The 24,213-nt window shown below is 36.6% G+C and overlaps 1 protein-coding gene and 1 pseudogene across 2 annotated transcripts in view; one reads left to right on the top strand and one right to left on the bottom strand.

Annotated features, from left to right (window-relative positions):
* The window catches only part of CFAP299 (cilia and flagella associated protein 299), a 628,423-nt gene that overhangs the window by 536,036 nt on the left and 68,174 nt on the right, over window positions 1–24,213 (bottom strand). The window lies entirely within an intron of this gene.
* LOC101328101 (dynein light chain 1, cytoplasmic-like) lies at window positions 20,697–20,999 on the top strand (annotated as a pseudogene).

Genomic DNA, 24,213 nt, shown 5'->3' with positions numbered 1-24,213 from the left:
CTTAATAAAAAAAAGTTTAGGCTCATCATAGAAGAGAAAAAAATACTAGCTAGTTTTATCTTGCCAGAGTAGAAAATTAAATAACTGAAAAAGTAAAAGACATAAAAGTGTTCTCTGCAGTTCACAGGTTCATTGTTTTTCTATTAATCAATAATATGCCAGGTACCTTTTTAATATGAAGCTCACTAGAAGATGTCAAAATATTATGAGAAAGTAGAAGAAACTATAAAATCTCTGGAATTTACATTTTTATGTCATTTGGTAAAACTCACAGAAAGTTCAACCCATTTAAAATTTATTAAAAATGAATTATTTCAGTACTACTAACTTTATCTGCAAATGGCAAATGCAAGAAAAAGTGTGTTTAAAAGGAAAGGTTACAAAAATAATGGAAGTAAAACAAAAACAAAATGTTTGCTAGTTTGCAGTTTATTTTTTAAGCCTTTGAAGTTTGGAATCCTGGACGATATACCTCATCTGTAAAGCTCTAAAATGTTAGGAGCAAAGCTTTAAATATTGGAAAATTGAAAGACACTCAGTGTTTTTAAAGTTCTGCATCACACACTATGGGTGTACCATTTAGCACTGCAACGTTTTGAGTGGCCAATGAATGTTACCTTTTTCACTGCTTAGGTAAAAATCATCATTTTCTTAGTGAATGCTGAAAAGAGTAAAATGCACAGAAAATACAGCACATAGTTTCATGTGTCTTGAATTAAGCAGCCACATTCAGTTTCCTTTAGCTTAAGGACTAGTAGTGTTAAGCAAATGTTACAGCAAGCAATTGGCAGCACAGTAATGTTAAGGTTCTAGCAAACTTCTACATTTTAGGGAGTTATAATTTGGTTTTAACATTGGCTCCGGGCTTAAACTTGGCATGGAAGTTCTTCACTAGAGTGTGCAATATTTTTTTTCTTTTACCTTACAAAATAAAGTCAAAATTAGTTTTCTTGTTATTTAGTCAAAGGTGGCCAAAAATAACATGGTCTTGGCTAGAATCTAGATACTTTTATGCATCTCTCATTTAAAGTCAGTTTTAACTTTAAAAATGAAATGTTGCAGACATTTGTAGATAATGAAGACCAGGTCTGACTGGCAGAGCTTTAACGTTTGTGCATATGAGCCTATGCCATGGGAGTAATAATATTACCTAGTAAGCAAAGTATCACTTCAGTGAACCTCTACTGTGTTTAGTATAATGTTATGAACTGAATTGTGTCCCCCTAAAATTCATATGTTGAACCCCTAGTGCCCAATGTGACTGTATTTAGAGATAGGGCCTTTAGAGAGATAATTAACGTTAAATGAGGTCATAAGAGCGGGACCCTAACATGATAGGGTTGGTGTACTCATAAGAAGATATGTTTAATCTCTTTAAGGTCATTTCCTTTTGTTCATGAAATTCTTCAGAGCAGTTTCTTGATTATACCTCATGTTCTTTCTTCATATAATTTATAGCATTCATTCCTAATTGGTTCATTCCTATGATAGTGTTTCTAAAATAGCCATTTGCTATACATGATTTTCACAAGTTTTGCTTTTCTTCTGAGTGTTTAATTTCCTGTTTCTTTTCCTCTGTTACATAAAAGTTTTAATAAGTCTTGTGTTAAAAAGATTTTTTTAATATTTAGTCATTTTATTCTGACTTACTGTTGCCAAAAGATAGATTTTGAAGATTTTTCCTGTCCCACTCACTATCTGAGGAGAGCAGGTGATTTATTTTCTCAGATGCACAACTTCAAAACAACCTGACATGCATACCTTCCCCTTCTACTTCCCGTTTTGCTCAGATATTCACCTGGTCCTATTCTGTCATCCTTAGGAGTCAACTTCTCCTGCCCTCACAACCTCATCCTCCAATACTCTAGACTGAAGTGGTATGTTGAAGAAAAAAAGAACTAAAACTTCCAGTATAGGCTGTTATTAGGACTTTGTTACCATTGAAAAGGGAAATTTAGGAACAGGAGGAAGTTTCCCTGGGTGATAGGCTGATGCGTGCACTTTGGGACATGTTGAGTTTGAAGCATCTATGGATCATCCAGTGAATAGTTGAATAAACAGATCTGAAACTGGGCAGAGGTTGGGACTGTTGTAAATTGGGAAAGCATGGGTGGGAAGAGATCACTTAGAGTCTATAAAGAGAGAAGAAAGCAAATCAGTACCCCCAGCATGAATAGATAAATTGATGGTGGGAGGGCAAGAGCATAGAGATAGGAAGAAAACCAAAACTATGTGTCAAGGTAAAATGTTGTGGTGGGGGTAGGGGAGTGACAACAGCATGAGATCCAGCAGAGAAATCAAGGAAACTGAGACAAGAAGGGTGCTGATGTATTTTTAATTTAAGAACTACAAAGTCTTGCTTAACAAACAAGTGAAACAGCTTAGTGAAGCGATGGAGACAGAAGTCTAGCTATGGTGGGCTGAGGAGGAGAAGAGTTATGTAGATAGCTCTCCCAGAAAGGTTGCTCATAAAAGAGAAATAGAGCAGGAGTTCGAGGAGTTTAAAGGTTGAGGAAGTTTTGTTTACTTGTATTTGTTTTTCATAGGGACAGAATTGACTATATACTGAGGAGGAAAAGTATCAGTAGAGAGGATGATGTTGAAAATACAATAAGGAAAATGCAATTATTTTCTCACTCAAGAAATTTGTTTTGAACACCCACTATGTTTCATGTACCGTGCTTCATGTTGGGGATCCAAGGATGGGTTAAATTAGCATGACTGCTGCCCTGTTGAGATTCCCAGATGGACCAAAGGCTCTAAGAAGGTAAATGAGATGAATATCCAAATGGAGCTATTAGCCTCAAGGAGAAAGAGAATCAATTCTTTCATAGAACTAGGGTAAAGTGATGAGTGCAGGCATGTTTGTAGATGGAGGGAAGAGCAGGATAGGAGTTGGGTAGGAGTTTGAAAAAGTTCATACGTCGAGGTCTTTCCTATTTCTAGAATACAGGATGAAAATCATATACCCAAATTAGAATGTTCATAGTAAAATAAATAAAATAATTATTGAATGAAATGAGAAAAAGAAGAAATATGATACACAGGGTGATCATCGAGCACAACTGACAATCCAGCTAAAGTTGAAGGTGGTAGATTTTGGTACAGATCCACACGATGGTGAGAATTTCTCCAGTGCCACTCAGTGGCAGACCAAACATGGGGAAGAAAAAAAAGGCAGAGGTGTGGCTCTATCTTTGGTTATGATAACACCAAATGCTATAACAGATTAACTTAGAAATTTCAATTGTTTAACAAAATAGAAGCTTATTTCTCATTCATTTAAAATTATTTAGGAGTAGGGATTTATGCATGAAGTCATTTAGGGAGTCAAGCTAGTGAAGGCTCACCCATCTTCAACATGTGACTTCCAAGAACACCTTGAGTGTTGTCATCCAACCAGCAGATGGGACTGGGGGAGAGATGAAGGGTCATGCGAGAGGTTTATTTATAGACCAGGCCTAGAAGTGGCACACATTATTTCCACTCACAACCTATTGGCTAGACCTCAGACACATGCTAAAACCTAACTGGATGCCTGTGTGCTAGAAAGAAATTAAAAAAAAGGTTTTCAGTGAAGAGCTAGCCAAGTTGCTGACATAAGGGGTAGGTTTCAGTAAGTTAGGATGGATGGATGGATAGATAGATAGATAGGTAGATAGATAGATAAAAAGAATGATAAAGAGGAAGATATAGATGAAGGAAGGAAGAAAGGAAGGGAGGGAGGGAGGGAGGGAAAAGGAAAGAGGCAAAGACAGAGACAAGCTAAGAAGTTGAGAACACAAGCAAAGGAAGATTTAAGTAGTAAGAGAAAAATGAAGTTAAGCCAAAAGGGGAAGGAGAGATGGAGTATAAGCAGTTAAGGAACTGGAGATTAAGATTACCAAGGAGGGGAGAGAAAGCTAGAAATATTAGAGATTGTGACTAGAAGTAAAGATAGTAGAATTTTGGAGTCCAAAGAAGGAGGAGTACTGGGAATGAGAGGTTCCAGGATGTAGCCACCTGGCAGGTTATCATTAAGAACTGTGAACTTTCAGAGCTGTGTGAACCACAGGAAGTAACGGTAAAAAATGAAGGCACTTGGAATGACAAGTAAAATTTTGACCTAGGTGCCAAAGCCCTTGACAAACACAAGAGGTGGATTAATATGTCACAGAAGGATGGAGATGGATGTCAGGAATAAGTCTCAAAGTAGAAGGAGGATTGTTACTGGAAGATGCAGGAAATGGTGTAGAAAATCAACAGGGAACTACAAGCTCTGTGAAACACGGGATGGATAAATAGTCTCTCTTGCAGATGGCTGCCAGAAAAATCATATCCTCAGCAGGGGGACCTAGCTTCAGTTAGGGCAAAAATGAAGTGTTGCATGAAGCAGTCTATGAAAAATGAGTGTTAAAGTAGAATGTAGTTAAAGAAGGCCTGGAAGGCATTTGAAAATAACCCATGGGGCAGGGAAGAACCAACAAAGTTAGGGCTGGCTCAGGAGAAAAGCTATGACTGAAAAACCTTGAATTTTTGAGCAGTAGCCTATGAATCAAGGGCAAAAATGAGATGGTACTGTATGATGGTACTATACGGAACTCTTGCACATAAATTTGTTCCAGTGCCACCTGAAGATCACAGAAGAATGACGTTTGTTGCCTCTAGCCATAGAGGCCCTGGAAGCTGAAGGTTTCCCCTGTGTCACACCTGGTACGGCTAGGGCCCTCCATTCTTGGGGATCAGGCTCCTTAGGCCCATGGTGCAAGGTACTGCTCTAAGGTGGGAATGGATTCCCTCCTACTCAAAAGATCTGACAGCCTCTATCCTACTGAGTCAGGAAGAAAATCTGTTCTGCACCTCTCCTTACTTTCAAAGATTGGGCTCTCTCTGCCCTTCAGGACTCCAGGCAGAAGCTCTAGGAAAATATCAATAAATGAGGGAAGGAAACACAAAGGACCAACAAATAATATCTCAACAAGTTAACATATATTGTTGTATCAATATTTATAATAAATGAAGTATTAAGAGCACTCTAGGCACCCAAAGAATATATTAAAAGCAAGAACTTTTCCTGCTACCCTGCCAATGCATCCAAGCCAAAGCGATTCAGTGGTTAAACATCTATCACTCCATTTAATTTTGCGTAAGCGAGAAAACTCAAAGAATATGTTTTAAAATACCACAAACAGGGTAGCCTCTTTGACTCTCTTCTCCAAACTAGGGAAATTACCGAAAACAACTTTCCAACATGTCCCAATAATGATTTCAGGTTTCAGAGATGCTATTAGGGCATAGGCAAATAACAAAGACAGTTACTCAATGTCCCATGTGATTTATTGGGAGGTTGGGGGGGAATGCTGCCTGTGGATCATCAAATAGCGTAATCCTTCCCTTTCAATTTAGTGGTTAACTCAATAATTTACTTCTACTCTGCTTACTTCAAAGTTGTATTTGAAGTGGCTACATTTTGGTATAGTGTAAACTACTTGTGCAGTATAACTCTCCTATTTTCACTTATTTTCACAGCCTCATAAACAAGAACACTATCACTACCCATTTGCAGATGAAAACATTTTTATAAAAGCATTTGGAATGACTGACTACTGCCTCCTCCTCAAAATACTTTTCTCTCTCGGTATCCAGAACACCATACTCCCTTTGGTCTCTTCCTGGCTAACCCTTCTCTGTCTCCGCTAGGAAGTTCTTCCTCGTCACACGGACCTCTATGTGCTGGCATGTGGCAGGGCTCATTCCCTGTAACTCTTCTTGATCTTATCCATTCACATGACTTTAAATACTACTATACTTGAATGACTCACAAATTAATATCTCCAGCCCAGACCTCTCCACTGAACTCCAAAATGCTTACCCAACTGCCCTCTCCATCTCCACTTGGATTTCTACATGGCACCTCTAACTTGATATGTCTGAAACACAAACTCTATAGATTCCAACCCTCCATAAAATCCTCCTCACGACCCCACACCCAAAAGCACCTTTCCTATCTCCTTTACCTGCTTTATTTTTTTCCAAAGTACTTATGACCATCTATCATACTATATATTTTTGGGTTTTGTTTATTGTCTATCTTTCCCAACAAAAACATAAGCTCTGTGGATACAGAAATTTTTTGTACGTTTTGATCACTGTATTGATCACTACTTGGTACTTAGAGTAATGACAGGCAAATAGTAGATGCTCAATGAATACCAGATAATGAATGAATAAAGGATAATTCATTGATGTGTGAATCACTGAATATTGTATACTGGTGACTGTCAAAATTTGTATCTGAAAATAGTAACTTTAAAACTTTAAAGGCACTTCAAGGAGGTGCTTATTCCCTTGGGCTATATGTTATAAAATGAAATAGGTCAGTGTATTTTTTTCCTGCTATCTAGGAATTTTCCTCAACTTTACTGGTCCTACATTTGAAATCTTTTATTGTGCCTATATTTTTTAAAAAATCTTACTTTTTCTCCAAGTGTTGTTTTCACACAGCATTGTATCCTTGTTTTTAAGAATACTGAAAGTGTGTATGAGTGTGTGGTGGGAGAATTCACTAAAATCCCCATATAATTTGAATAAGTATCTGTTTCATTTGTGACTGTGTGTGCATTTGTAGGCATTTTAAAATATGTTTACCCTAGTTTTTCTTTCTTATGTTTCAAGTTTTCCTCAAATATCTGTTGAACCTTAGTCATCTTTTCACATTTAGGAATAAGGCAATAAAAACCTAAATAACGTGGCAATGTGTGCACGGACGCTGGTGGAATTTTTCAGTGATGAACTGGTCCTTATGCTTGAGAACTCCTACCTCCCAGAATGCTGAGGTCTTTGATCTCAGCACCAACTCCCACACCAGCTGTCCACATGCATTCAGACAGTCACATTTCTAAAATAAGGAACCTTCCAACATTTTGCTTAAGTGGGTTGATGGTCATTGTTGGGTACCCTGTCCACCATGTGAAGTATAATATTATGGTGACCTTCCATATATAGACCTTAATGGCCTTGTTTTTCAACTCACTCTTCACTCCTGTTGTTCATCAGAACTGGTATCCCAGAATCTTGAGGCTCTCTAGGATTCAGCAGGGTAGATCAACTCCCTCCCAGGTCCTGGCCCCCTCTATCCTGCTTCTTCCAGTAGCTCTCCCCAAACTGCTTTCTGTCTGCCAGAAAATTGTCAACCACTAATGGTCACCTCCTATTATCTTCAAAATGATGTATTTATATGTTTTAATCCCTTTGAGGTGTCTGAAATGGTAAAGGACACCGTACCATGTGATTAGTGTGCCATCATGAACCAAAAATCTCTGACCTTTAAAGCTACTGTAAAGCTAAAATGCTAGGAAAATAGCTACTTAGGTAAAAACGAACATCAGGCTTGGGGATTATCTTTAAGGAATCATTTGAGGATTAGATATATGTGAATTTTTTAAAATTTTTCTTTAGAGCATTTCTAAAGCTTGTTAAAAATTTAGATTACTGGGCCAAAATACTGACTAATTAAATTAAGATGTATAGGACAGGATACATGCACAATAAATTTGGGAACAAATGAATTAAAGGGATGATATATGAGAACACACCTCTTAGTATGAGTACTCTTAAAGGAGTGTAAATGCCTCTGGCTGAATGCTCAGAGAAAACTCTGTTGTCTATTAAAAATTGGAGTGCTTGTGATATGCAAGGTTCATTAGACAAAAGCATGATCTCTCCTAATAGTTTTTATTATTTTAAAACCTTTTCTTAAATATAAATAAATAAAAGGGATTGAGTTCTCACTGCTTACTCTATAGCCTTGTAGAATAATAGGTGAGTGCATGCTATATCAATCACATGAAACTTGGTAAGACTGCAGTTTCTATGAGACTCTACTCAGGGCTTACGTTGACTCCTGGGTCAGGCATCTTAATAACCTGTGCCAATGTTAGTTTCTCCTCTGCTCTCAATCCCTGTGCAAACACCAGGTGCTGCTTTAATATAAACATTCTAAGTACCAAATGCATCATCATGGCCATGTGCTTTTACTACCGTTTCTCACGGTGTCTCTGGCTTCAACTAATAATGCAAACATCATTTTCAAATTAATCAAGAGTAGTGTGAATTGTTTTAAGTTAAATTAACATCCCTGAAGATGACTAATGGAAAACACCAGTGTGAACAGATGTTTTCATTTGGAAAAATGTGTTATATCCCTTCAAACAAATCCCATAATCTAACCCCACAACTCCTACTGCTTAACAAGTAATCAAGTAGAATACAATAATTTAATTACCTTATTTTTCAGACTTATTGTTGTTGTACCACATTGTTCTCATTCAGCTTGGTTTGACGGCCCTTTTAATGTTAGTAGTATTAACAATAATAGCTTTAGCTCCAAAAGGCATTAAATTTCTGTCATCTAAAATCAATCATGAGATGTATTTTACAATAGTCTTTACCCAAACAGCAGCATGTTAACATAACTCAGCTAGTTCCATACAGGATACCCAAGGCCTTTACAAACCTGAGAGACCAACAAATCTCAGAAGAAATTATAAAAGTAATTTTATCCACTTCTCTTTCCCAGAAGTGACAGTAGCCAGAAGAAAACTAATTTGGATTCACATATCCTGTAACTTATTCTGCTGGGCGTTCCTCTGTATCAAGAGGAACAAGTGGGGAATGAAATGAATAGCTGAGGGCCTGTTTGCCCCAACAGGATGATATAACCAACTAAAATATACCCACAGAGCCATGCAAAGACTAAACTCCTCCTTTAAAGTATGGAAAGAATTCAGGTTACGACATACAGCTTACTGTATGCACCAATCATGACGTGGCAGCACTCCCAGGCAGAGGGCAGGCTTGCCTGCCTCAAGTCCCCAGCAAACATCTATCAGCAGAGTCGTGTCTCTTCAGAGTGAAGATATCCTAAGGCCTTCTGGAAGTTACTTTTATATTTCTTCTGGTGGGTTTATATGTTTACCCTCACCAACTGTTCTTGTACCCATGAGGCACAAGTTAACAGGTAACATCCCTAGCATTTTTCCGAGCGTTCACTGCAGGACCTCAGTGTTTACTGGTGCACCATCAGTTTTCTAGGAACAATTTTCCAGTTAACAGGCTCAGGATTTAGGTATGATGGGATCTAGTCTTTCACTGAGTAATTATCAGATCAATATAGACAGTCTTAAATGAGGCCCCATCTTCTCAGTAGCATAGTTTGTTAGAGTAATGGGCGAAAGTGAGGAGGAGACTAAATTATTCTAAGCCGTCTATCACTGACATTTCTAGCCTTTGTATAATGTTTTGTATAACAGTTGTCAAAGAGGAAAGGAAATGAATGGCTTATATTGCCAAAAGATTGAAAACAAACACTAAATCAAGCATTAAAAAAAGTTTAAATGAAAGCAGTATTTCTGTAGATAATTAACTATATTAATTGTATACCTGACAGAACTGTTTCCTTTATCATTACTGAATATCATGAAAATCATTCCTACACTGAAAGATATTACCTCAAATTTTAAAAAATGAGCTCCTACAGAGTCTCAATTGCATTGCTGCACCCCTATTTTGGGCTGAATTGTATCCCCCTAAAATTCATATGGGAAAATGCCAAGCCCCAGTACCCCAGAGCATAATTATACTTGGAGATACACTGTATAGGCAGACCCTATTCCAATCTGACTGGTGTCCTTATAACAAGAGGAAATTTAGACACACGAATAGATACCAAGGATGTCTGTGCACTACAAGAAAGCAGCGACCAGTAAGCCAAGGACAGAAGCTTCAGAAGATGCCAGCCCTGCCAAAATTTTGATCTTGGACTTCCATCCTCTAGAACTGTGAGAAAATGAATTTCTATTGTTTAAGCCAGCCACCAAGTCTGTGATACTTTGTAACAGCAGCCAGAGCAAACTAATACAACCCCCATTCACTCAACAAATACTACCTGAGCACCATCATGGGCTGGGAGGGCACTAGCTACTGGGCTGAGTACAGCACTGGGAGACTGGTCCCATCCCAGCTGCTCAGTGCATTACAGAAACACTTCACGTAATTGAGAAGCACAATTACTAAAACACTGTATAAAAATCGACAAAGAGTTTTCAACTTCCCAAGAACAGTTATCTTCCCTAATCTACTTTAGTTTTACCTCATTTGTTTTTTTATTCTGATGAAAATTATCTAACTCCTTCACTGCCTGTTTTCAAAGATGCTGCTTCTTTCAGCCCTGATAATTTCACCAGTTATTGACACTATTCTCCCTTACTGCATTATAAAGAAGTGACTCACAGCCTTTTTTTCATGACACACATAGAAATAAAATTTTCACAAAACTGACTCTGGGAGCATCTATATAAGACTTAGAGGAAAAAAGTGTTACATTTCCTTTGCATTTTATGATTATAATATAAATAAAATACAAAGTATTAGGGAAGATTTAAAATATCAACTATAAATGCACTTTCCAAAAAATGTTTTCTAACTTTTAATAAGAAACATGAAATTTCGTCTGTGGACATAATGCTTTAGTATACGGTTTTATGTTCGAAATAGCTATACACAAATCCTTATCAAGACTTTTTAATGATGATCTCCTTAAATTTTTCATAGTGATATTAATGACAAATTTTGTTCACACAAGTAGGTGGTATCAAATGAATATACGTTGCTTGTATTTCAATTGCTTTCTTATAAAATTACCAGAATTCAGATAATTCTGTTTAAATTATATCAATATTTCATGGGAGCAATCAGTCCTTTAAAATGTCTTCCCTCTTTTTTGTGTGGGACAAATTTAACAGTGAACAGTCTGGTGGTAATGCTGACTTTAAACCTTCAAGTATTTAAAAATATTAAAGATTTTCCTTAATCCTACACAGATGTTGCTTTGCTCATCTTAAATGTTTAGGATTCAGATTTTTCCATTAACTCTATCAGTACCTGTTAAAATACTTTAATTAAGCTCCTTAGAAGCTGAAAAAATACAAAATGCACTATTTTGAAAGCCAACAACAATGCCTTTTAAAAATATGCAAAGTAAGAAACCAGCCCCTCCTCTTCCTTACACTCCTTCATCTCTCTCTCTCTGTCTCTCTCTTTCTCTCTCTCTCTCTCTCTCTCTCTCTCTCACACACACACACACACACACACACACACAATTCATCAATAATTTTATAAATTCTTGCCTAACTCTCCTTGAAGAACCAATGCACTTCAGTATGAAATTGTGTTCTGATCATATTTCTTTGAATAAAGATGAAAAAGATATTTTAACAGCTTGGATTTAATTACCATTATATATATATTACCCTCATTTTTTATTACCAATCACCATTTTAATAACATCTTTTAATATGGACTGTAAATCTGTGGACAAACACTGACATATGTAAATATATCTAATGTGAATTAAATAATGTATTTTTGAATTCTAGGGTTTAAAAAGAACTTTTGATGTAAATCTCATGTTTTCCTACAACCTAACATAACCTTCAATGCCCAAAGATACTTTGGTGAGTGCTTCCTTAGTATGTTATTGGTTTCAAGTATCCCTTTACCACTTTGAACATTTTATTCTCAGATATTTGATATAGAGCTTCTTTGGAACAAATAATATTCTTCCAAGCATTTGTCTTCAGGGATTCCAAGCTGTATGATATTAGTAAGTATATTACTTCTGTGGAATCATCCACATGTAATGAAAACTTTATTCTTCTGGATTCATGTTGTCTCTCTCATATTTGATATGAACGTCAACATATTTACTAATAGCATTGTTTGAAAAGGCAACTTTTTTATTCTCTTCCCCTCTTTGATATCAAATACAGTATTGATACGTTTTTATATAGGCTGGTAAAATTAAAGGTTTGCAGTTATGTGAGGTGTCTTTTATCCTAGCACTAGGACTTAATTCTAAAACTAGCTTCTTGGGCTTGATTTGCTGTTATAAGCAATCTCAGAATAATGTTTTTTTTTAAATTTTGTGCCAGCATAATGTACTTTGCTCCACTGCTTTATTGCATATCTTTTCCAGGCAAGTAAGACATGTGGGAAGAGGAAGAGAGAAATTATTGGGGGACCAAAAAGCTATTTGAATTAGTAACAGGGTAATCTACCTTATGAATCAGTAACCTTCTAGCTTTGAGAAAGAAGTTGTACATTTTGGTGAAAAATTAATATCTATAAGTATTGAATTGAATTAAAAATAAAGTACTGAAGGAGACTGTGGGACTCTCTAGCTTCAGAAGATAAGTTTGTCAGTGTTTTTTAGATGTTGGCATTCTTAGAAATTATAGAAAACAAAATGGATTGAAAACTTGATAGCTAAGCACATGGTTAGCAAAGTAGAAAATATTATAAATTATTTTATTTCATTGTAATCCTGGAAAATTCAAAAAATATAATTATCAATTATGATCATTATTTTAAATGTTTTTTAAAAATAGATTTCTGAATCCAGTAAGACACACAATCATGTTTAACAAAATTATTAAATTATTTTCATTTATTTGCTTTTAGAAGTAAACCTTTTCTACTTTTACATGAAAAAAGTTGTGAAATTGCATCAAGAATCAGGCTTGGCTAATTGTTAATATCAGTAGCCAATAAGGAAATAAGGAAAACAAGAATGAAGCTAGAGATAATTTAAAAAGTAATTCTGTTTTTATTATAAAAATAATAAAATTAAGCATGAAATAATTTCATTGTGAAAATTCAGAGGAAAATAAATCTTAAGAAAAACTGAATATTTTACTTGTACCCACAAAACAAAGAACTTTATTGATAAACATCATGACTTAAATAATAATCAGACTATGGTAGGAAAGTGAGTGGGATAGTCTCCATGCCATCATGCAAACTTTGACTAAAAATCAAAACAAAATAGAAAAATGCAGGTGGTATATCTTTGCCCCATTGGGATATAAGACCATCTGCAAAATGACTCTATACTTTGCAGACTGTACCAGAGGAATATGTGGATCTTCTTGTCTTGACTTAAATCTCCAATAAGTACATTAAGCTGCTTTGCCTGATGTTTTTAATTTAGCTCTATCCAGAGGGAGACAGAAGATTAGATGATCACTTGGGGTATGTTTCTGTCACAGGATCAGTAACTGCCTCATCATCGTTATATACGCAAAGCCCAGAACACCAAAACTCTCACTTAGAAATATGTTTGATAACTTTCTATACTGGATATGTCATAATTTCATTAGAATAATAAACAAAATTATAAACAACTTGAATTCTAAGAATTATCTGAGGCTGACAATAAAGCATATTAACTGTTAAAACTGGGTCCGGAGATGTGTTTTTCTCTATTATGTTCAATGTTACTAACACCTAAACACAATTGAAAAAAAAAGGCCTAAGTATAAACCCAATAACCAAAAAGACACATTATTGTACCTTAAAGATCTACTGAGGAGTATAAAAGAATATTTAAATAAATTAATAAACAAATCACATTCTTGTATGGGATGACTCAGTTGCTATATTCATTTATCTATTTATCTGTCTGTCAACTATTAAGTGCAATATAAATTAAAATACCAAGAAAATGTTGAAATCAGACACAGGGATATACATTTCAATTGGAAAAATAAGGAGGAAAGTCTAGAAATTTCTAAAAGAAGTCATATAATTAAAATAGCTTCTTAATGAATTTAAAAAATTGATAAACAGATGAATGCAACAGAAGTAAAAAAAAAAAGCTTAATTCAGATAAGAATTTATTTTAATTCCTTAAATGACAAAGGTAACATTTCAAACCAATGGAGAAAGAAAAAGATTACTCAATAAATTATCTTAGAAAAACTAGACAACCTTTTGGAAAATTCTCTACCTTAACTTACAAGTGGATGAAGCATGTCTCTCTCTCTCTCTCTCTCTCTCACATACACACACACACACACACACACACACACACACACACACACACTCACACACATAAAACCATAAATTTGTAGAAGAAAAAAAAATTAAGTTTATATTGTCAGAGTTAGGATGACCTTTGGAAGCTGAACAATAAACGGATAAGTAATAGGACACCTCCTGCTATTCCTCAGACACACAAGGCCCACTATGGGCTCAAGGCCTTGCATTTCCTGTTGGCTTTTCCTAGATCTCTTCCATCCACCCTCAAATAGGGCCCAAAGAGCCTCAAGGTTTGCTCACTTATTTCAGATTTTTATTCAAATGTTACTTGCTCAGTAAAGCCTTTGTTCTCAAATGGCAACCCACTGGAATCTTCCTATTCCTCTATTCCTTTACCTTGCATTAATTTTCTCCTTAGTACTTGACACCACCTAAAATATTATATGTCATTTAATTTATCTCACTTATTATCTGACTTCCCCTACTAGACTGCAAGTTTCATGAAAGTAAAGGTGCTTTTTCTGTATTGTTCCCTTCTCAGTGCCTACAAGACTACCTGGAGCATACAAAGTGCTCAAAACATATTTGATAAATGAAGAAAGAATGAATAAAAAGTCAAAGGAGTAAGAAGAAAGCCTAGAGAAAATGGTGTAATTAAACCAGAATGGGTAAAATGACAATGGAGCCGTAAGCTGTAAGAGATCAAGTTAGATAAGCAGGCAAAAGTACACGTTAGAATAAAAATTAGAATGTCACTAATGACTTTGGCAAAAGCAGTTTGGGAGACAGTTCTCCATGGATCTCTCATTTCTACACCCATTGCTAGTAGGGATACTGACTGTCCTTTATTCCAGAAGATCGTTTCAAGTATGTTTGTATTGTGAACAGCCTTGGAAGATGTGGTATTTACTCTGCAGTAAGAGACACATTTGTTTACAACTTTGGAAGATAAAGACATTGTCTCTCCTCTGTAGCAAAAGGCAGGATGCTTACTACCCATTAATAAAAAACCTGGGCTCTGTATGCTCTGGATTTTTCTCCTGTAATGCAACCCATAGAGTGTGCAGGTATCAGCTCACCCTCTTTGTGTTTCCTTATGGGAACTGGAGCCCAGAAAACAGGTGCAAAAAAATGCTGATTTTCTGGTTGCTGCTAATGCTGTGAATAATAAATTGTTCATCGTCTCTGACCCAAGAGCCTTGTCTCCTGTCAGCATCTATACACCTATAGCAGGCTAACTTATTAGTGTGCAAGTAGGGTAAAATCCCAGGCCTTTTTACAGTTCTAGATAGAGAGATGGCAAAATAACAGGATTTTTGTATAGCTACACTAGCATTAGCACTGATATAATAATTTACTTCCACTCAATACAGTACTAAATTACACCTTCAAAACTCAAAACCATCATTCAACTTCTCTTTCACCTACATGATATTCATAAATGCATAATAGTTCACTATTATGTAGGACAGTTCACTACAGTCATTTATCTGGCTCTCATAACTCTTAGCTACAAACAGTATACACACTCATATCTTAGGAGAAGTATGAGAATATGAAGCAGAATTTACCATTCTACCTGAAGTATGAAATAGAACTGTTCCAACAAATTCATAAAATCATGAGCAAGAAATAAATGATTATTTTTGTATGTCACTGAAGTTTTTATATTGTTATGCAGCAATAGCTGACTGATACAAGACCCAAATATCAACCCTCTTAACGTAATAAAAGTTTACTTCTCCCTTGTGAAATATTCTTAAGGGAAGCAATACAGAACTAGTATGGGAGCTCTGCTACACAAAGTTACCCAAGGACAAAAGCTCCTTCTATCTTATTGATCTACCTTTCCATCAAAATCATCCTTAGTTCTTGTTCCAAGATAGCTCACTACCTCATTTGTGTTCGAAAAAATGGGATAGAGGAAGGATGACAGAAATGCAACACACTTGCCTTTTAAAAACATCCCAGATTCTGCACCCACAAAGTCTCCTTACATCCATTAGGTATTAGTCATGTGGCCACACCTAACTACAAGGAAGGTAAAAAAAACTTTATTTTTGGCAGTCCTGCACATAGCCAAAACTCAGGGGCTTTACAGGCATACCTGGTTTTGTTGTGCTTCTCTTTATTACACTTCAGAGTTATTGTGTTTTCTACAAATTGAAGGTTTGTGGCAACCCTACGTGGAGCAAGTCTATTGGTGCCACTTTTCCAACAGTATTTGCTCACTTCATGTCTCTGTGTCACAGTCTGGTTAACTCTCACAATATTTCAATTTTTTTCATTATTATTATATTTGTTGTGATGATCTGAAATCTGTGATCTTTAATGTAACTACTATGACTCAACTGAAGGCTCAGATGATGATTAGCACTTTTTAGCAATAAAGTACTTTTAATTAAGGCATGAACGTTGTTTTCTTAGACATAATGCTATTCCACATTTAATACACTATGGTATGGTATAAACATAACTCATATACACTGGGAAACAAAAAAAAAATTGCGTATCTCAATTGTGATACTCACTTTATTGTGGTGGTTTAAAATTGAACCTGCAACATCTCAGAGGTATGCCTGTGTCTCTGTTAAATGAGAGAATGGACATTTAAATACAACTAGCATTATTTGCCACAGTCTATTCATGTGGCAACCCAAATATCCATCACAATCTCTCTCCTTCACATAGAATACATTGATCACCTCCACAAAGGAGAAAATTCCGAAGTCCCACTGGTTACTGTACCCAGCTAAAAGTCTCCCCTCTGGATGATGTATAGCCCTCTCCCTTTACTAATCATGGATGTGGAGCCTCATGATTTGGCAACCTACAAACTAAAACAAGTTTATCTGTCCCCATACACTCAATACTCACGGCTTGTGAAGAAGTAGATATTGCAAAGTAAACTGCCCCTATTGAGCAAAGAGGGATTGGGAAACTTACAGCAGTCTCTGGGCCATGGCAATAATCAAATCCTACTAGATAGGCGTTACAAATATTCCATGAACCAACAATGGATTAGTCTCATCTGGAAGGCCCTGATTCTGCTTTCCTGGAAGAAATGTGTGCTTTCTTCCAAAGCCTTTGGTTCTACCCCCTGGCGGGTGCTTTCCTATCTTTTGTCCTCACTTGCCATGAATCAAGCAGGTGGTACAAGATTGCTCTTCTTGGAGACTGCAATATTTTTGTAGCCTTGTCCTTGCTGGTCCAGATTTGGCGGCCCAGGAATTTTCTAAAGGGTTGAACAATTACAGGCTTTTGCAGGCTATGTTGTTGTTCTGTAGCCATACAATTCCCTCAAAACCTTAGCAAGATTCCAGGCAATTTGTTTTGGATTAGTTCCATATGTAAGTAACTATAGCCAAAGATTTAATCTAGATGTACTCTTTAAGCCTGAAGATGCTTGTCTTTTCCTTATTACCCTCTGTGCTTTCCGTATCCCATCTCTGGATGGAAGCTACATCCAGGCTATCTAAACCATTTTGTTTGGGTGGAAAAGCAATACTCTTAATTTGATTTTGCTTCTCGTCTGGCTCCCAAATCTGGCAGGACATTGAATTTATCTCCTAGTAAGGCAGTGGCTTTGAAGCTACCAGCTATAATTGCTTTGGTTTGGAATACAGAAGGAGTTGACTTTTTCAACCCTCAAAGGCCTCAAATTATAGGACTCTCAGTGAAATTATTTTGCTAACCTGGCACAAAGAGCCTTTCTTAACAGAACTATATGCCCTTCCACCTCTGCTTGCAGACTGGTTAACGCTAGTCTGAGTTCATCTCTGTCATAGGATTTTGCTGGAAGAGCAAGAAGCTGCCAACATACATGAAGATCCTGCAGCTTTCCAGTGATTTCCCCTAATGTTATATATGGCCTCCGTCACCATTTAATCTGCCTTCTAAAATACTGTAATCAACAGTTATATCAATGTTTTGCCTCAGCATATCAGGGATCAACCAGCTTTTCAACTTCCAATATCTGTGTCTGTGCTTCCTGCCTCCCAAGTGCTAAACATATTATGCCACAGACCTAGGTTATGCCACTTCATGCACCCCATTTCTGGTACCAAATTCTGCCTTAGGAAATGCATAACAGAGATTCAAATACAGTCCATAAAGAAAATAGGGCTTCCCTGGTGGCGCAGTGGTTGAGAGTCCGCCTGCCAATGCAGGGGACACGGGTTCGTGCCCCGGTCCGGGAAGATCCCACATGCCGCGGAGCGGCTGGGCCCGTGAGCCATGGCCACTGAGCCTGCGCGTCCGGAGCCTGTGCTCCCCAACGGGAGAGGCCACAACAGTGAGTGGCCCGCGTACCGCAAAAAAAAAAAAAAAAAAAGAAAGAAAATAGAGGTTTATTCCTTTCACATTACAGTATGGAAATGATAGTCTAGGGATTTTATGGGGGACCCAGGCTTTTTCTATCACGTAGTTCTGTCATCCCTCAGATACTGCTCTTATCCACATGGTACAAGATGATCCATCACCATAAACACTTTTCAAAGCAGCAGGATGGGGAAAAGGTGGCAGAGGGCCAGCTCTTCGTCCTTTAAGGAAAATCTGGAAACCGCACACATCACCTCCAAGGGAGCTTAGAAAATGTAGTGCTTACTCTGTAGCCACATGTCCTGCTACAAAACAAGAGTCCTTTCATTATAGGAGAAGAGGATCACGGATATCAGGGAGCAAAAAATGTCCTTGCTACAGCCTTAAAATAAGTGACATTATTGGGATCTAACATGGTGTTTTGTGAACCAGTATTTATAACAATAAGAACTAAGGTGAATAGAACATTATTTTAGGAATAACTGCTCACCTAATGATATTTATAGAATATTTTCCAAGGTATAACATCCAAAATATAAATTTTGATATAAATAAATGTAAATTTAGTTTACCTTTTGCATTAAATATCTGATACATAATAGGCATTTGATAAATAATTGTTGAATGAAAGAATGAATGAACTGACTAAGCAACAAATATATACTGAATCACTGCAATGAGGCCATGACTGTGTAGACACCAAAGACATATTAAAAAAAGGTATGACATATGGAAGGGGTTGGCAGCATTTTACTTGATGATACTGGCAACGTGAAGTGCTATACACATCTAATAAACATATAAAATAATAATAATATATAAATAATAAATATAATAAATTTTCTACACAATTCCCAATGATTATACAGAAAAATAAAACTTCCTAAATTAAATTTTTTCTTAAAATAATTTTATAATTTCAAATAAGATAAAAAATTGGGTATCCTTTTTTTAACTCACTCTTAGTAAGAAGGTTACTCTAAGACCAAATGAATTAATTGGTATTTATTTATGTAATTTTTATATTATACTGAATCTTACACTTAAGATTTTAGTAAAAAGTAACAACATATTTAGCATGAAATTGTGACATGTAATTATTTGCTTAAAATTGGAATGGTTTTCAAGTAATTTAAATCAATGACACATACATGAACTATTTCTTTATAACCATCAAAGCTATTTGTGCTTACATACGAAGAATAAAATAATTCATTTGTAGTTTTGAGAAACAGAGAAAAGAAGAACTTGAACCAATACTTTCAATGAGGTAAACTATTCTTCTCATTTTTTCACAAATCTTTCTCTTTTCTATTCTTCCATTCCTAGAAGCAGCATTTAGTTATCACCATGGATTATTTTTAGGAATGCATTGCTATAGACTATTGGGATATATTATTTTGAAGGCTGTGCACACATTAAGGGAAATGACCTGTTTATAAACATATATAAAATGTTTGTTTTATAATCACTCAGGTACATGACACACCCAGATGTTTCTACAGAATAACACCTTAGGAGAAATCACATATCGTTAGGCTTTGATAACTTTTTTTCTCTGTAGTTTTGCATATTTGGGAATGAAGAGATGAACAGAAAAAAATTAAGGACAATAGGTGCAGGAAAACAACTGCTCAATACCTGCCTTGTCACACAAAGAACAGATATTTTTTTAAGTCTCCTTGATGAGAATAAATTTTTGTTCTTTGAGAGTGGACAAAGTCATTTATTGTTCTATCAAGCATATAAGGTGAGCAAAAAAGCTGAGAAGTATTTTTCATTACAACACATTTATTAAAAAATATAAACATTGGTGAAAATATTCTGGGAAAGATGGCAAGCTAGGCACACTCATTTCTCTCCATCCAGCTCCAGATTCCCATTAACATGAATGAAAGTATATAAAAAATAGGGTGTACACTGTATAAGAACTGGAAACTTTGTGCCAAAAAATGACAGACTTTTTTTAGAAATAGCATAGATAAAACAAATGAAAGAAAAAAACTATGTTCTTATTACCAATATTTTATCATCATAAAATAGTTTTCATCTTTATTTTTTTTATAGATTTTTATAGATTTTTTATAGATTTTTCTATCTATAAGTGTAATTTAGACATTCCTTCATTTATTCAACAAATATTTATTTTCGTGACCAAGGCAGTGTCCTAGGCCTTGCTATTCAAAAAATGTTCCTATTCTCATAGAGCTTACAATTTACTGCCATGGAGAACAATAAATGAGTTTGTGAATGTAGCACAGTATCATAGGAGGTACTAAAGGAGGGTTATCCAGAGCCACGATGGTGGGCAGCAGCTTGGACACTCACTAGAAGAACAAGCCACTCCCCAAACAGAACGTTTGCAGCCACATATCAATGGCATTCAATGACTGGTGAGTTGCCAGGAGCAGAATTCAAATTATAGGGTTAATAGGCTGTGACTCTGATAGATGCGCCACGGCTTCAGTAGGGACCGCTCCTCTCTAAGGGTCTGAGCCTCACCAGCTTCTCCCCCAGGAGACCGTTGCAGTCGGCCAGCCGCTGCTCTTTGGTAACTATGTGTGATCGAAAGGCCGTGATCAAAAATGCCGATATGTTGGAGGAGATGCAACAGGACTTGGTGGAGTGTGCTACTCAGGCATTGGAGAAATGTAGATAAGGACATTGCTGCCCATATCAAGAAGGAGTTTGACAAGAAGTAGAACCCCACCTGGCACTGCATTGTGGGGAGGAACTTCGGTACTTACGTGACACATGAAACCAAACACTTCATCTACTTCTACCTGGGCCGAGTGGCCATTCTCCTGTTCAAATATTGTTAAAAGCATGGACTGTGCCACACACCCAATGATCCATCCAAAAACAAGGACTGTAGCCTAAATTCCAAATACCACAGACTGAAAACTTCAGCCTTGCCCAAGGGAACACCTCGACCTTTATTGTGTTGCTTTGTACAGGGCATACTCTGTACTAGTTTGTTGTGGTTATAAAGCAATTAGCAAAACAAAACAACAACAAAAATAGGCCATGACCCTGAAGATGAAGAGGCTTCTATGATGTCCAGGCAGCCCACACCTCAGGAAGACTAGGCACGGATTTCCCAATAACCAAGTGACTGCCAATCCAAACAGAGAGCCAGAAATAGAAAACTGGCTTTAACTCAGCAGCTTCTCCAAGCCTATTAAGAACAATGAAGAAAGAGGAGGAAGAAGAAGGGGGCCGGGGAAGGGAGGAAGGAAGGGAGATAAAGAGGGAAGGAAGAAGGGAAGGAGGGGAAATGGTGAGGGAAGAAGGAGGGAGGAAAACCCTGCAGAGATGTGGTTCCTCTGCTCTGGAGCCCCACATTCCACTGAGGACTTACCGCATGTCAGATACCATTCCAGGTACAGAGCAAAACATGAAATTTCCTGCCCATGGAGCTCACATTCTAGCAGGAGAAGAGCTAGCAAAAGTACGAAGGAAGTAAAATACACAGTATGTTAGGCAGGGATAAATGCAATAAAGAAAAACTTAGGAAGGAACATAAATAAGGGGTGTATAATTTTTCAACAGGTCAGGGAAGGTTTCACAGAAGTTAGTTTGGGAACAAACCTGAAGGATGTGAGGCAGTGTGCCATGAGTAAATCTGGGAGATGAGATTTCCAGCAGAAGGCCCTCGGGCTGAACCATATACGGTGTACTGGAGGAACAGCACAGAGGCTAGAATGGCTGGAGTTGGGAAAATGAGGGGTAATGAGATCAAAAAGACAATGGACTAGAGATGTGTTAGAAGAGAAAGAGAAGTGAACGACGGCTCTTAGATTTTTGGCTGGGGATACCATTTACTAAAATGGAAAAGCCTGCAGGACAAGCCAATCTGGAAGGTACAATCAGGACTTTACGTGTATCAGATATTAAAGAAGATATATGGAGTGAACAATTCCATAGTGAACCTGGAGATCAAGGGAGAGGTCTAAGTTGGAGACTAATGAGTAGGCAGTTGTCAGAGTACAGAGTGTATTTAAAGCCATGCTAATAAATGCAATCATCAAGGATGCAAAGAAGACAAGAAGAAGAAGAAGTTCAAGGACAGCCCTGGAGCATGTCAATATTAAGAAGTCAAGAAGATAAGGAGGAACCAGCAAAGGAAATAGAGAATGAACAGACAGAGAAGAAAACCTGGGGAAATCCCAAAACTAAGTAAAGAAAGTGTTGCAAAGTATTGAAAAAGATCAGCTCTGTTGAATGCTTCTGTAAGTCAACTAAGATGAGAACTAAGAATTAGTCATTGGATTTGTTTGTTTATTGTCTTCTCTCCTGCTATAATGTAAACATCATTATGGTAGGAAGTTTCTTCCTTAGTCATTAGTAAATTCTGAGGGATAGAACAGTGTCTGGTACATAATTCATGTTCAATAAATGCATATTAATAAATGGATGAATCTCTGTTGTGAATATAAACATAAAAATAAAATATAAAGTGAAAAATATTTTATGATGGTGAAATGCTTGTAAACATTGTTAGATAGAAAAAAGTAGAACTTTGCTATAAAGCTTCAGGTTCTACATAGCACCAATTTAACTAAAAAATGCACAGAGAGTTGATAGTATACAGGAAAGAAAACTTGGAAATAAAAAAATAATTTGCATCCCTAATTTTTGCTTTAGCATCCAAATTACTTATTTTACCTAAACCTTGCATATTTACAAACATGGCCATTTTATATAATGTTTTGCAATGGCACATTACAAATTACAGCTCTTAATCCCAAATTAACTTCTTTCAAAAAGCAATATTTAATTCTATTGGAAGACACTGAAGAACTCCACTAGAATTACATTAGTTGTTCAACATTTCACAGCCTGCTTGAAACCAAGCAGGACCCTGTGGCGCCCTCCCAGGTACAAAAGCCTTTTCATGTCCCCACTTTCATTTGTAGGGAAAAGACTTCAGCCTCCTAAACCTTTCCTGAGTTTCAAAGGTCAGATTCAAACAGTTACTAAGCAGGGAAGTGAAGGAATGCAGAAACAAAGGAAAAGCGGTCAAACAATAGTGCAGCAGTAAGGTCCTAGCTCCTCCTCAAGGGATGTACCTAACTATCTTTGAGTTCTTCTGCATAAGGACTCCACCCAGGTGGAGGACGGTAACTTCAGGCTGAGCACAAGATCCCTGGAGCACCACCCTGTTACCTCACTGCCAACCAATCAGAAGAAAATCACACAACCTGCAGCCTGCAACCCAAATTCTGCCTTTAAAACCTCTTTCCTGAAAACCATCATGGAGTTTGGGTTTTTTTAGCATGAGTTGCCTGTTCTCCTTCCTTGGACCTCACAATAAACCTTTCTCAGCTCCAAATTCTGACATTTTGGTTTCTTTGGCCTTACTGTGCGTCAGTCACACAAACTTGGATTCAGCAACATGCTCACACTCTTAAAATCAAATTTTAGACTCACACTATAATAGCCAATCTGAGTCTATACTCTCTGAATACCACTATAATATTTTCCATGAGGCAGAGTCCATAGTTCTAAATGACATAAAATTTCAGCACTATAGACACCAAAATAAATTAACAAGTGAGAATGTTGATGGCATAGTAAGAGTACAACAGTAACATGTCATTAAATGAAGTTAGAGCAGAAACATTTCTAAGAAGTTCCTACTTAGATTTTATCCTGAGATATATAGATATTTCTATAACTTACCAATAATATAATTGTCATATTATCAAAGATAAAAATTCAACATATATTTTCTCACCAATTTTTAGGCAAAAGAATATTTGAGTCTTTCAATTAAATGTGTCCTATTGTTTCAACAAGTCTAATGGAGAGTTATCTTATTCAGATAAATAACTCTAGAGCAATTAGTTAGTCCCAGCTGATGACTGATTTTACAATATTAGTTGAATATTGGGTGGGAGGCAAGGAAACCTACCAGAATTTTCCTAGGCAATTTGCCAGAGAGAATTCTTGTCAAGGAAAACAGTGCTGTGATTTCAACTTTGAACCCTGAACTGTACATTGTGTGAACATGTCAAATACTCATCCCCCAAA

This window comes from Tursiops truncatus, chromosome 5 (assembly GCF_011762595.2).
Source record: "Tursiops truncatus isolate mTurTru1 chromosome 5, mTurTru1.mat.Y, whole genome shotgun sequence".
NCBI lineage: Eukaryota > Metazoa > Chordata > Mammalia > Artiodactyla > Delphinidae > Tursiops > Tursiops truncatus.
This window is presented reverse-complemented; position numbering and strand designations above follow the sequence as displayed.